The sequence below is a fragment of the Cebus imitator genome, unplaced genomic scaffold (genome assembly GCF_001604975.1).
Source record: "Cebus imitator isolate Cc_AM_T3 unplaced genomic scaffold, Cebus_imitator-1.0 Scaffold124, whole genome shotgun sequence".
NCBI lineage: Eukaryota > Metazoa > Chordata > Mammalia > Primates > Cebidae > Cebus > Cebus imitator.
Genome location: NW_016107439.1, coordinates 6,429,035 through 6,440,046, shown reverse-complemented (window position 1 = coordinate 6,440,046; position 11,012 = coordinate 6,429,035). Strand labels below are relative to the sequence as shown.

At 39.8% G+C, this 11,012-nt stretch overlaps 1 pseudogene across 1 annotated transcript; it reads left to right on the top strand.

Moving 5' to 3' along the window:
* Positions 1-8,718: 8,718 nt before the first annotated feature.
* LOC108312416 lies at positions 8,719-10,473 on the top strand (annotated as a pseudogene). The gene has a single exon (XR_001828632.2). The product of XR_001828632.2 is annotated as a putative elongation factor 1-alpha-like 3 (transcript).
* Positions 10,474-11,012: the final 539 nt, after the last annotated feature.

Sequence of the window (11,012 nt, the reverse complement as noted above, 5' to 3'; positions counted from 1 at the left end):
GGAAAAAATTCTATAAACGGCAAGGAAACATGGTTTAATCTCTTATAAAAGAAACTCCATTAGCTCAACAGTGAACTTCTCAGAAGAAACCTTGCAAGTCCAATAAAAATTGGGGTTATATTATTTGTCTTTCTCAAGAAAAATACCGTCAGCCTAGAATTTTGCATCCAGCCAAACTAAGCTTAATAAATGGTGGAGAAATAAAGTTGTTCTCAGGGGAGCAGATTCTTAGGGAATTTGTCATCACCAGACTGATAGTACAAGAAATGCCCAAGAGAGTTCTAAATATGGAAACAAAAAGTCATAGTCACCTGGGATTGCTGGAGTCTCAGTAAACTTATGTCATTTCTTATGTCATTTCACAAAAAATGTGAAAGATATAATGCACAAGCTTTATAAAAAGATTACACAATTTAGATTACAAAGCAACTAAGTGACAATTATCATTACTGCAGACAGAAGACCTCACATATCAATATTAACCTTGAAATGGTGTAAATTCATCCTTATATATATATAAATTGGAGGAATGGATTTTATTTTTAAAAAAAAGAATACAACATGTTGCTGCTTACAAGAAACTTATCTAACTAGTGAAGACATTAGAGACTCAACAAAAAGCGATAAAAATGATATTTTATGCAAATGAAAAGTAAGGAAGAGTAAATCATCCACATTGAAAAAAGATAAAGAGCATTGTCATATAAATATAAAGGGATCAATTAAGCAAGAAGATATAACCATCTGAAATATATATGCACCCCAAATTAGAGCACTCACATTCATAAAACAAATACTACCACAACTAAGAAGAGATAAACAACAATACAATAATAGTTGGGGACTTCAACATCCCACTAATAGCAATAGACAGATCACTGAGGAAAAAAAGACAAAATTAATAAAGAAATCCTAGATTTGAATTGCATTCTGGACCAAATAAACCTAATACAGCTACAGAAAATTCAGCCCCCAAATTGCAAAATTACACTTTTCTCATCAATGGATGGAACATTTTTCAAAACAGACCATTGTCAGGGTTCAGCAGGCAGACCTTCACCCTATAACGGATGAATAAATTTACTCAGACACGGATTTTCAGTGAAAAAGCAGGCTGGAGTGCCTGGGCCACTCACCTGAAGGAGTTAATGGCCACCAGCCTCAACTCTCTGGCCTTCCTGGCCTTTATTCATCACACATTAAATGACAAAGGCTTTGAGTCAACACCACTAGAGGATAAAGAGTAAAGGCCATGTTCTGAGGACTAAAGCAAACAATATTTATGGATAATTTCTCTGGTTGACCTCTCCCTGAAAGAGCCATCTGGTAAAGTGAATGCTTTAAGGTGAGTTTTAGGACCACATAAGTAACAAAGTTATTCAGATAAACTCCCTTACATTCCTTTGTTAACTCCTGCTATTAGCTAAAAAAGAATTAGGCTGCCTTCTGCCATAATTCTATCCTGAGGCTTTTACAAAACCTTCTGGCCTTTCAGAAAAGTCTGTGACTAATTTATATAACTTCCTTTATAATTTCTCTTACAACTCTTCCTACTACCCTGACTGAAACCCTATATCTCCCCTTTTTCTGTTTTCTACATCAGGCTCTGTTGACTGAAGGATGCGTATGTGTGCAGCATCATGTCTGTCAGGCTAAGAAGTCACTGCTCTTATATCAGCTTTTCATCCTAGAATTAGCAAATAAAATAAGACAATCATGAGTATAAGTAGCAACATTCTTTTCCAGTCAATGAATGACCTGTAGTGCTACTTGGTATCTCAGTTCACTGTATGCCATTAATAATGAATTCTACTGGGGGTATGTTACTTTCTTTTGCCAAGCAGTTGCATTGTTAGAAGCTGGAAGAGGGTGTCTGCCCAGGTGACAGGGTGAAGGAAGTGTGGATTTAAGATATGAGCCTGATAAAGTGTAGCAGGTACCAGTTGCAGCAGAGTGAGAGAATAAAAAAAGAAACAAGTTATCTGGAGTGAATGATGTCTGTGTCCAGAGCAGGGTTTGCTCAGCCTTCTGCGTTGCCTTCTTCAGCATTCCCCAGATGATGTCTGGTGCCTGTTTTGTCTACAGAAGCTGCGTTGTCCAGGGATGCAGGTCCTGTAGTGTCTTTTCTCTGTAGGCTCAAGGTTTTCTTCTTTCCATCCCTTGATGAGAACGTAATCTCCAGGCTGATGCTGGCGTACTGGAAATTCTAGGGGTGGTGCCTGTGCTAAGAGACCTTTTATAATCTTTGCTAAAGAGCAGGTTAGTGCTTTAAGAAAACCCAGTTATGCTTTATTTTAATGTCTAGTTTACCGAAAAAGTGAATGATACTTATTTAACTTTAGCCAATACGTTTACACACGGAATTTCTTTTACAATTAATATTTTAAAACTAGCTTAGAACTTCAAAACAAAAATTATACAACATTCCTTGCATAAATTCCTTTTTATAACACTTTTCATGACTTCTCACAGACTATCTTTGACATGTCTTAATTTTCTGACTTTGTTTTATATCCTTCCTTACTAAACGTGTATTCTTATATCTATAACTTTCTTAACATTTCTTTCTCTTTTTCCGACTTTATCTCTCTCATTTGTCTTACTTTTTGTGTCTTTCCTGATCTCTGTCTCTTCTTGTCTCTCTCTTACTCATTCTATTCTTCTGTTTCTCTCTTCAGTCTTTCTGTTTCTTTCTTGAGAGATTTTAGCAAAGTGCTTTTCTACAGCTGGTTGAAATTTGTCATCTAACATTTAAAAATTAAGAGTAAATAAGGCTTGTGCCAATAGTGTTGTAGTGTCCTTACTCATACCCCCCACCTATCCATTTTTTGTTTTCTGAGCATATTTTTAACGGTGGAGTGGGCATGTTCTACTATTGCCTGACCTTGGGGGATATATGGGATGCATCCCAGGAATATATGGGATGTTCCTTGAGTGGCAAAATTGTTGAAATTGTGAGCTGGCATAAGCTGGACCATTAGCTGTTTTAATTTTTGTGTGCTGCCCCATAAATGCAAAAGCTAAAAGATGATGTTTGATAACATATCAAGCAGATTCTCCAGAAAGAGCATGCACTCTAATTAGATGAGTGTTGGTATCAATGGATACATGTACATATCTTAATTTTTCAAACTCAGGGACATGTTTGCCATACCTAATTAGGTTCTAGTCCTCTGGGGTTAAAGCCTGTTGAAGAAGGGGGATGTGCCTGTGAGCTGGCAATCTGGGCATTGCAGGATAATTTGTTTAGCTAGTCTCTGGGTAAGTTAAAATTGTTTAGTTAAGCTTCTCCAATTTTGGTGGAAAAATTGATGCAATTGGGTGGCTTGGTGAAACAGGGATGTCATCACTTGTACGTCTGTTTGTTCATTGCCATAAGCCAGATGGCCAGACAGTGAGCTCTGGGCTTGAATATGTGTGATATAAATAGGATATGTACACAGATCTAGCAATTGCTGAAGTCAAAGAAATAGTGCAAACATGGTTTGCTCAAGTGAATTCTTTATTAGAGCTGTCTCAAAGTTCTGTAATAAATAAACAGAATAGGCAGAGTTGCTAAAAATATTTATGGGCCAACAGGAAAAAGTTTCCAAAGCCAAGATTAGTGCTCCAATTTCAGTTCTCTAAGTACTAGTAAATCCAGCTTGAGTGAGCTGAATTATGTGGTCTCCACCAGACTTCCGTTTTTCTGTTTACCTGAAACATCAGTAAACAGTGTTAAAGCATTAGGTACCAGGGAGGAAACTATTTTTGTAGGTAAGATCACAGAAGTATGAGATAAGAACTGAGGAGCTTTTCAACAGGGAGGACATGCTTTATTTTTCCTGTGTAATCAGAGAGTGCTAATTGTAAGTCCATTAATAAGGGCAATACTGCTTCAAATTGCTTTTTACTTAAAGGAATCCTGATATCAGGATCGTAACCTAGTAACAGACTGCATTATCTGTGGCCTGAATAGATTACTTCACTAATTAACTGAATATAGGGGGACAAAGTTTTAATGCCAGTATGTGAGCAAAATCCCATTCTAGGAAACATAGTCCTGGGACCATTTGTCCTATCAACCTTGTAGGGGAGTGTTTGGTGGGAAAGACAAACAGCTGAACTGAATAGAATGGATCTTTGCAATCTAGCTGCCTGTGAGAAATGGCTTGTTCTATTTCCTTAATCTCACTTTTAGCTGCATGGGTTAAATATCTGGGAGAATCTAGGGCTGTATTGCCCTTTAAGGTAGTAAACAGGTTTTGTAGTTTACGTGTGGATATATTTAAGTGGGTGGAGCCAGTTTATATTGCTCAGTAATTTCTGGTAAAAATTTGAGGTATGTAAGTTGCTATTATTTAATTTAACCTTTTGGGGTCTTACTGACTGGGAAGTCAATATGTAAGCAAGATATTCCCAAGGAGAAGACATTTGTACTTTTTCAGGTGCCATTATTAGACCTCTTAACTATGTATTCTTTATGGCAGATACATTTAAAAGTACTGGCTCCCCTGGGGCTGCCAGTAAAATATCATCCATAAAATGAATAATCTTGCAACTGGGAAATTCCTTTCTACTGGAGAGTAAAGCATAATCTACATAATACTGACACATAGTAGGACTATTTAGCATTCCTTGCGGCAGCACTTTCCAATGAAATCGGTAAGCTGGTCTTTCATTATTAGTAACTGATAATATAAGCACAAATTTTTTCTTTGTCCTGTTCTGCTAGAGGAATTGTATAAAAACAATATTTTAAGTCAATAACAATTATAGGCCAATCTTGAGGAATCAATGCAGAGAAGGGGAGGCCCAGTTGCAGAGGTCCCATAGGTTGCAATTTGCCATTAATAGCCCACAAGTCATGAAAAAGTCTCCATTTGCCAGACTTTTTTAGAAATGACAAACATGGGTGAATTCCAGGATCTGGTTAAGGGTTCTAGATGTCCAGCTTTTAATTGCTTGTCAACCAATTCATGGGCTCTCAGTAATTTCTCTCCCTTCAGAGTTACTGTTCTACTCAAATATGAGTTGGGGAGTTATATTGGGGGTAAGGTTGGAATAACAAGAGTAGCCATTATCAGAAAAAGGTCTTACAAATTCTTAAATTTTACTTAAATCTTAGCAGAGATTTATAATCTGGGACATTGCTTCTATATAAGGAACTTATGAAATTTTGCCAGGGGCTGCCCACAGAGCCAGAGAGCAGCAGAGCAGGTCCAGGAGAGCAGCCACGTTGTACTCACCTAGGCCTTTTGTCTGCATGGGTTTTTGTCTGTGCTGCTCCCTCCTCCCACTGCCAGATGGTGGCTGCTGGCCCCTGTGGTTCCTATTGGTCCAGGGCACTGCAAGCTTCCCTCCTGCTGAGGTTTTTCTTCCACCCACCCCCTGCTTGGCTGCATAGTTTCAGCCTCTAATGCCTTTTTTCTTATCTTTTTATAAACATACAACTTATTGCCTTGTTGATCTTGCATTACCAGGCAGACTACGAGCTCCCCTTTTAATGCTGCATGCTTAACACAGGGTCCCATAGCTGGAGCATGTCCCTTGTCCTTTTTCCTATTTATTGGAGGAGGGGGCTCAGGCAAAACCTCCATTTCTTCTTTGTTACCTTAGCCTGGTGGTGATGTTACTGGGTGTTGCCCTTGTGCATAAAGCTGTTTAAGAATTCTCCCACTTGTTCCCAGAGCTTTATGTCTTATGTGCCTTCTACCGGAAACCATGGGCTTTGGGAAACAACAGTTTGCATGACGTCCCTTAATTGAGCCTGTGAAACTGAGGCTCCACTAGCTTTAAGCAGATGTTTCAGTATTTTTATATACTGTTTCTGTTGTGCTGCTAACTGTTGTGCCATGATGAAAACCCAGACTGAACATCCCTCTAAATTTGAATATACCAAGTGGGCTCTAATGACTTATTGACTATGCAGTCCCATTTTTCTTCATATTTGGAGATTCCTTCAGGTTCCATTACAGCAAAACCTCAGAGGGAGAACCATTGATAAGTCTCTTTACACAGTGCACCACTGTTGGGGTCTGACAGAAAGACCACTACCCAATAATAGATGAATAAATTCACTGAGTCACAGATTTTAATTGAAAGAGTGGGCTGGGGTGTCCAGACCATTCATCCAAAGAAGTTAATGGCCAAGGGCCCCAACATGCTGGCCTTCCCAGCCTTTACTGGGCACACATTAAATGACAAACACCATTACAGGGTAAAGATTAAAGGCCAAGTTCTGAAGCCTAAAGCAAATACTATTTGTGGGTAATTTCCCTGGTCAACCTCCCCCACAGACAGCCATTCAGTAAAGTGAATGATTAAAAGTTAGTTTTAGGACCACATGAATAAACAAGTTATTTGGAAAAACTGCCTTACATTCCTTTGTTATTTACTCTTGCAATTAGATCAAAGAGAATTAGCCTGCCTTCAGCCATAATTCTATCCTGAGGCTTTTACAAAACCTTCCAGCCTCCCAAGAAGGTCTGTGACTATTTTCTATAACTTTCTTTATGATTCCTCTTACAATTCTTCCTGCCACCCTGATTGAACCCCCACAGACCATATATTAGGCCATAAAACAGGTCTAAAGAAATTCTTAAATATCTAAATCATATCAATAATATTATTGGATGACAGTGAATAGAAATCAGGAAGAAGCAGAACTACTGACACTAAGAAAACACGTAATGAGTAGTAAGATTGAGTCAGTAATAAAAACTGTCCTCCCAAAAAAGTCCAAGACCAGATGGATTCACAGCCAATTTCTTACAGATGTACACAGAGGAACTGATACCAATCTTATTGAAACTGTTTCAAAAAATTGAGAAGGAGGAAATTCTCCCTAATTCATTCTACAAGGCCAGTATCACCCTGATACCGAAACCAGGCAAGGACACAGCAGCAAAAGAAAACTACTGGCCAATATGCCTGTTGAACAGAGATATAAACAGAGATACAAACCTCCTCAGCAAAATGCTAGCAAACTAAATCAAGTAGCACATCAAAAAGTTAATAAACCACAAGCAAGTGAGTTTTATTCAAGGGATAAAGGGATGCTTCGACATATGCAAATCCTAACTGTCTTTCACTACATAAAAAGAATTAAAAGCAAAAAATATATGATCAACTCAATAGATGCAGAAAACACATTTGACAAAATTTTGCAATGCTTCATGATAAAACCCCTTAAGAAACTAGGCATAAAAGGAATATATCTTAAAACTATAAGAGCCAAAGATGACAAACTCACAGCTAACAACATGCTGAGCATGGAAGTGTGAAAGCAATTCCTCTAAGACCTGGGACATGAAAAGGATGCCCACATTCACTACTCCTATTCAACAGAGTGATGGAAGTCCTTGCTACAGCAGTCAGGCAAAAGAAAGAGAAAATTGTCATCCAAGTTGAAAAAGAAAGTGAAATCATCTCTGTTCGCTGATTATATGATCTTACACTTAGAAAACCCTAAAGACTTTTCAAAAGAATCCTAGATTTGATGAATTGGTTCATTAAAATTATAGGAAACAAAAATCAATGTACAAAAATTAGTAGCATTTTAATACTTCAATGACAGTCTGAGAAACAAATCAATAACTTAATCTCATTTAAAATAGCAATAATTAAAATTTCTAGGAATACTTTTAACCAAGAAGATAAATTATCTCCACAAGAAGAACTACAAAATAATCATGAAAGAAATCACAGGGATGGGTTCTGTGGCTTGCATCTGCTATCCCAGCACTGTGGGAGGCTGAGGAAAATAGATCACTTGAGCCTAGGAGTTCAAGATAAGCCTGGGCAACATGACAAAACCCCATCTCCCCAAAAATTAGCCAGGCAAGATGGCATGCATCTGTAGTCCCACCTGTTCAGGAGGCTGGGGTGGGAGAATTACCTGAGCCTGGGAAGTCAAGGCTGTAGTGAACCATGATCATGCCACTGCACTCCAACCTGGGCAACAGAGCAATACCCCATGTCCCAAAAAAAAATATGAGAAGATAAAGAAAAATCATAAATTACATAAACAAATGTAAAACCCTCCATGCTCATCGATTGAAAGAACCAAATCATTAAAATTGCCATATTGCTCGAAGCAATATATAGATTCAACACAATTTCTATCAAATTACCAACATCATTTTTTTCATAGAATTATTGAAAACAATCCTAAAATTACTAGGTCAGCAGTCCCCAAGGAGACGTGTCAGGTCCCTTTTGGCACTAGGGAACAGTTTTATGGAAGCCAATAATTTCATGGGACTGGAGTTGTGGGGGTGGATGGTTTGGGAATGATTCAAGCAGATTACATTTACTGTGCACTTTATTTCCACTGATATTATGTGGTAATGTATAATGAAATAATTACACAATTCATCATACTACAGAAACAGTGGGAACCCTGAGCTTTTTCCTGCAACTACACAGCCCCATCTTAGGGTGATGGGAGATGGTGACAGATCATCAGGCATTAGATTCTCATAAGAAGTACACAGTCTAGATCCCTTGCATGCACAATTAACAATATGATTTTTATTCTTGTGAGAATCTAATACTGTGGCTGATCTGACAGGAGACAGAGTTCAAGCTGTAAAGCAAACAATGGAGAGTGGTTGAACATACAGAAAATGCTTCATATACTCACCCACCACTCATCTCCTGCTGTGTGGCCCAGATCCTGGCAGGGGCATTGAGGACCCCTGTGTTAGGCCATTCTTTCATTGCTATAAAGAAATACCTGCTTTTTCGCAACGGGTTTGCTGCCAGAACATAGGTGTCGTGAAAACTACCCCTAAAAGCCAAAATGGGAAAGGAAAAGACTCATATCAACATTGTCGTCATTGGACATGTAGATTCGGGCAAGTCCACCACTACTGGCCATCTAATCTACAAATGCGGTGGCATCGACAAAAGAACCATTGAAAAATTTGAAAAGGAGGCTGCTGAGATGGGAAAGGGCTCCTTCAAGTATGTCTGGGTCTTGGATAAACTGAAAGCCAAGCGTGAACGTGGTATCACCATTGATATCTCCTTGAGGAAATTTGAGACCAGCAAGTACTACGTGACTATCATTGATGCCCCAGGACACAGAGACTTCATCAAAAACATGATTACAGGGACATCTCAGGCTGACTGTGCTGTCCTGATTGTCGCTGCTGGTGTTGGTGAATTTGAAGCTGGTATCTCCAAGAACGGGCAGACCTGAGAGCATGCCCTCCTGGCTTACACACTAGGTGTGAAACTAATTGTTGGTGTTAACAAAATGGATTCCACTGAGCCACCCTACAGCCAGAAGAGATATGAGGAAATTGTTAAGGAAGTCAGCACTTACATTAAGAAAATTGGCTACAACCCCTACACAGTAGCATTTGTGCCAATTTCTGGTTGGAATGGTGACAACATGCTGGAGCCAAGTACTAACATGCCTTGGTTCAAGGGTTGGAAAGTCACCCGTAAGGATGGCAACGCCAGTGGAACCACGCTGCTTGAGGCTCTGGACTGCATCCTACCACCAACTCGTCCAACTGACAAGCCCTTGCACCTGCCTCTCCAGGATGTCTATAAAATTGGTGGTATTGGTACTGTTCCTGTTGGCCGAGTGGAGACTGGTGTTCTCAAACCTGGTATGGTGGTCACCTTTGCTCCAGTCAATGTTACAACTGAAGTGAAATCTGTTGAAATGCACCATGAAGCTCTGAGTGAAGCTCTTCCTGGGGACAATGTGGGCTTCAATGTCAAGAATGTGTCTGTCAAGGATGTTCGTCGTGGCAACGTTGCTGGTGACAGCAAGAATGACCCACCAATGGAAGCAGCTGGCTTCGCTGCTCAGGTGATTATCCTGAACCATCCAGGCCAAATCAGTGCCGGCTATGCCCCTGTACTAGATTGCCACATGGCTCACATTGCCTGCAAGTTTGCTGAGCTGAAGGAAAAGATTGATCGCCGTTCTGGTAAAAAGCTGGAAGATGGCCCTAAATTCTTGAAGTCTGGTGATGCTGCCATTGTTGATATGGTTCCTGGCAAGCCCATGTGTGTTGAGAGCTTCTCAGACTATCCACCTCTCAGTCACTTTGCTGTTCGTGATATGAGACAGACAGTTGCTGTGGGTGTCATCAAAGCAGTGGACAAGAAGGCTGCTGGAGCTGGCAAGGTCACCAAGTCTGCCCAGAAAGGTCAGAAGGCTAAATGAATATTATCCCTAATACCTGCCACCTCAGTCTTAATCAGTGGTGAAGGAAGAACGGTCTCAGAACTGTTTATTTCAATTGGCCATTTAAGTTTAGTAGTAAAAGACTGGTCAATGATAACAATGCATCGTAAAACCTTCAGAAGGAAAGGAGAATGTTTTGTGGACCACTTTGGTTTTCTTTTTTGCTTGTGGCAGTTTTAAGTTATTAGTTTTTAAAATCAGTACTTTTTAATGGAAATGACCAAAAATTTGTCACAGAATTTTGAGACCCATTAAAAAAGTTTAATGAGAAAAAAAAAAAAGAAATACCTGAGACTGGCTAATTTTTTTTTTTTTTTCAGACAGAGTCTTGCTCTTTCATCCAGGCTGAAGTGCAGTGGCTGGTGCAATCTCCACTCACTGCAACCTCTACCTCCCAGGTTCAAGCCATTCTCCTGCCTCAGCCTCCCGAGTAGCCGGGACTGCAGGCACGTGCCACAACACCCAGCTAATTTTTGTATTTTTAGTAGAGACAGAGTTTCACCAGGTTGGCCAGGATGGTCTCAATCTCTTGACCTGGTGATCCACCTGCCTCAGTCTCCCAAAGTGCTGAGATTACAGGTGTGAGCCACCATGCCTGGCTGAAACTGGGTAATTTATAAAGAAAAGAGGCTTAAAGGCTCACTGTTCTGCAGGCTCTGCACACATAATACCAGCATATGCTTGGCTTCTAGAAAGGACTCAGGGAGCTTTTACACATGCTGGAAGGCAAAGCAGCAGCAGGCATTTCACATGGTGGGAGCAGGAGCAAGGGAAGGAGTCGGGAAGTGCCACAAACTCTTAAACAAGCAGATCTCATGAG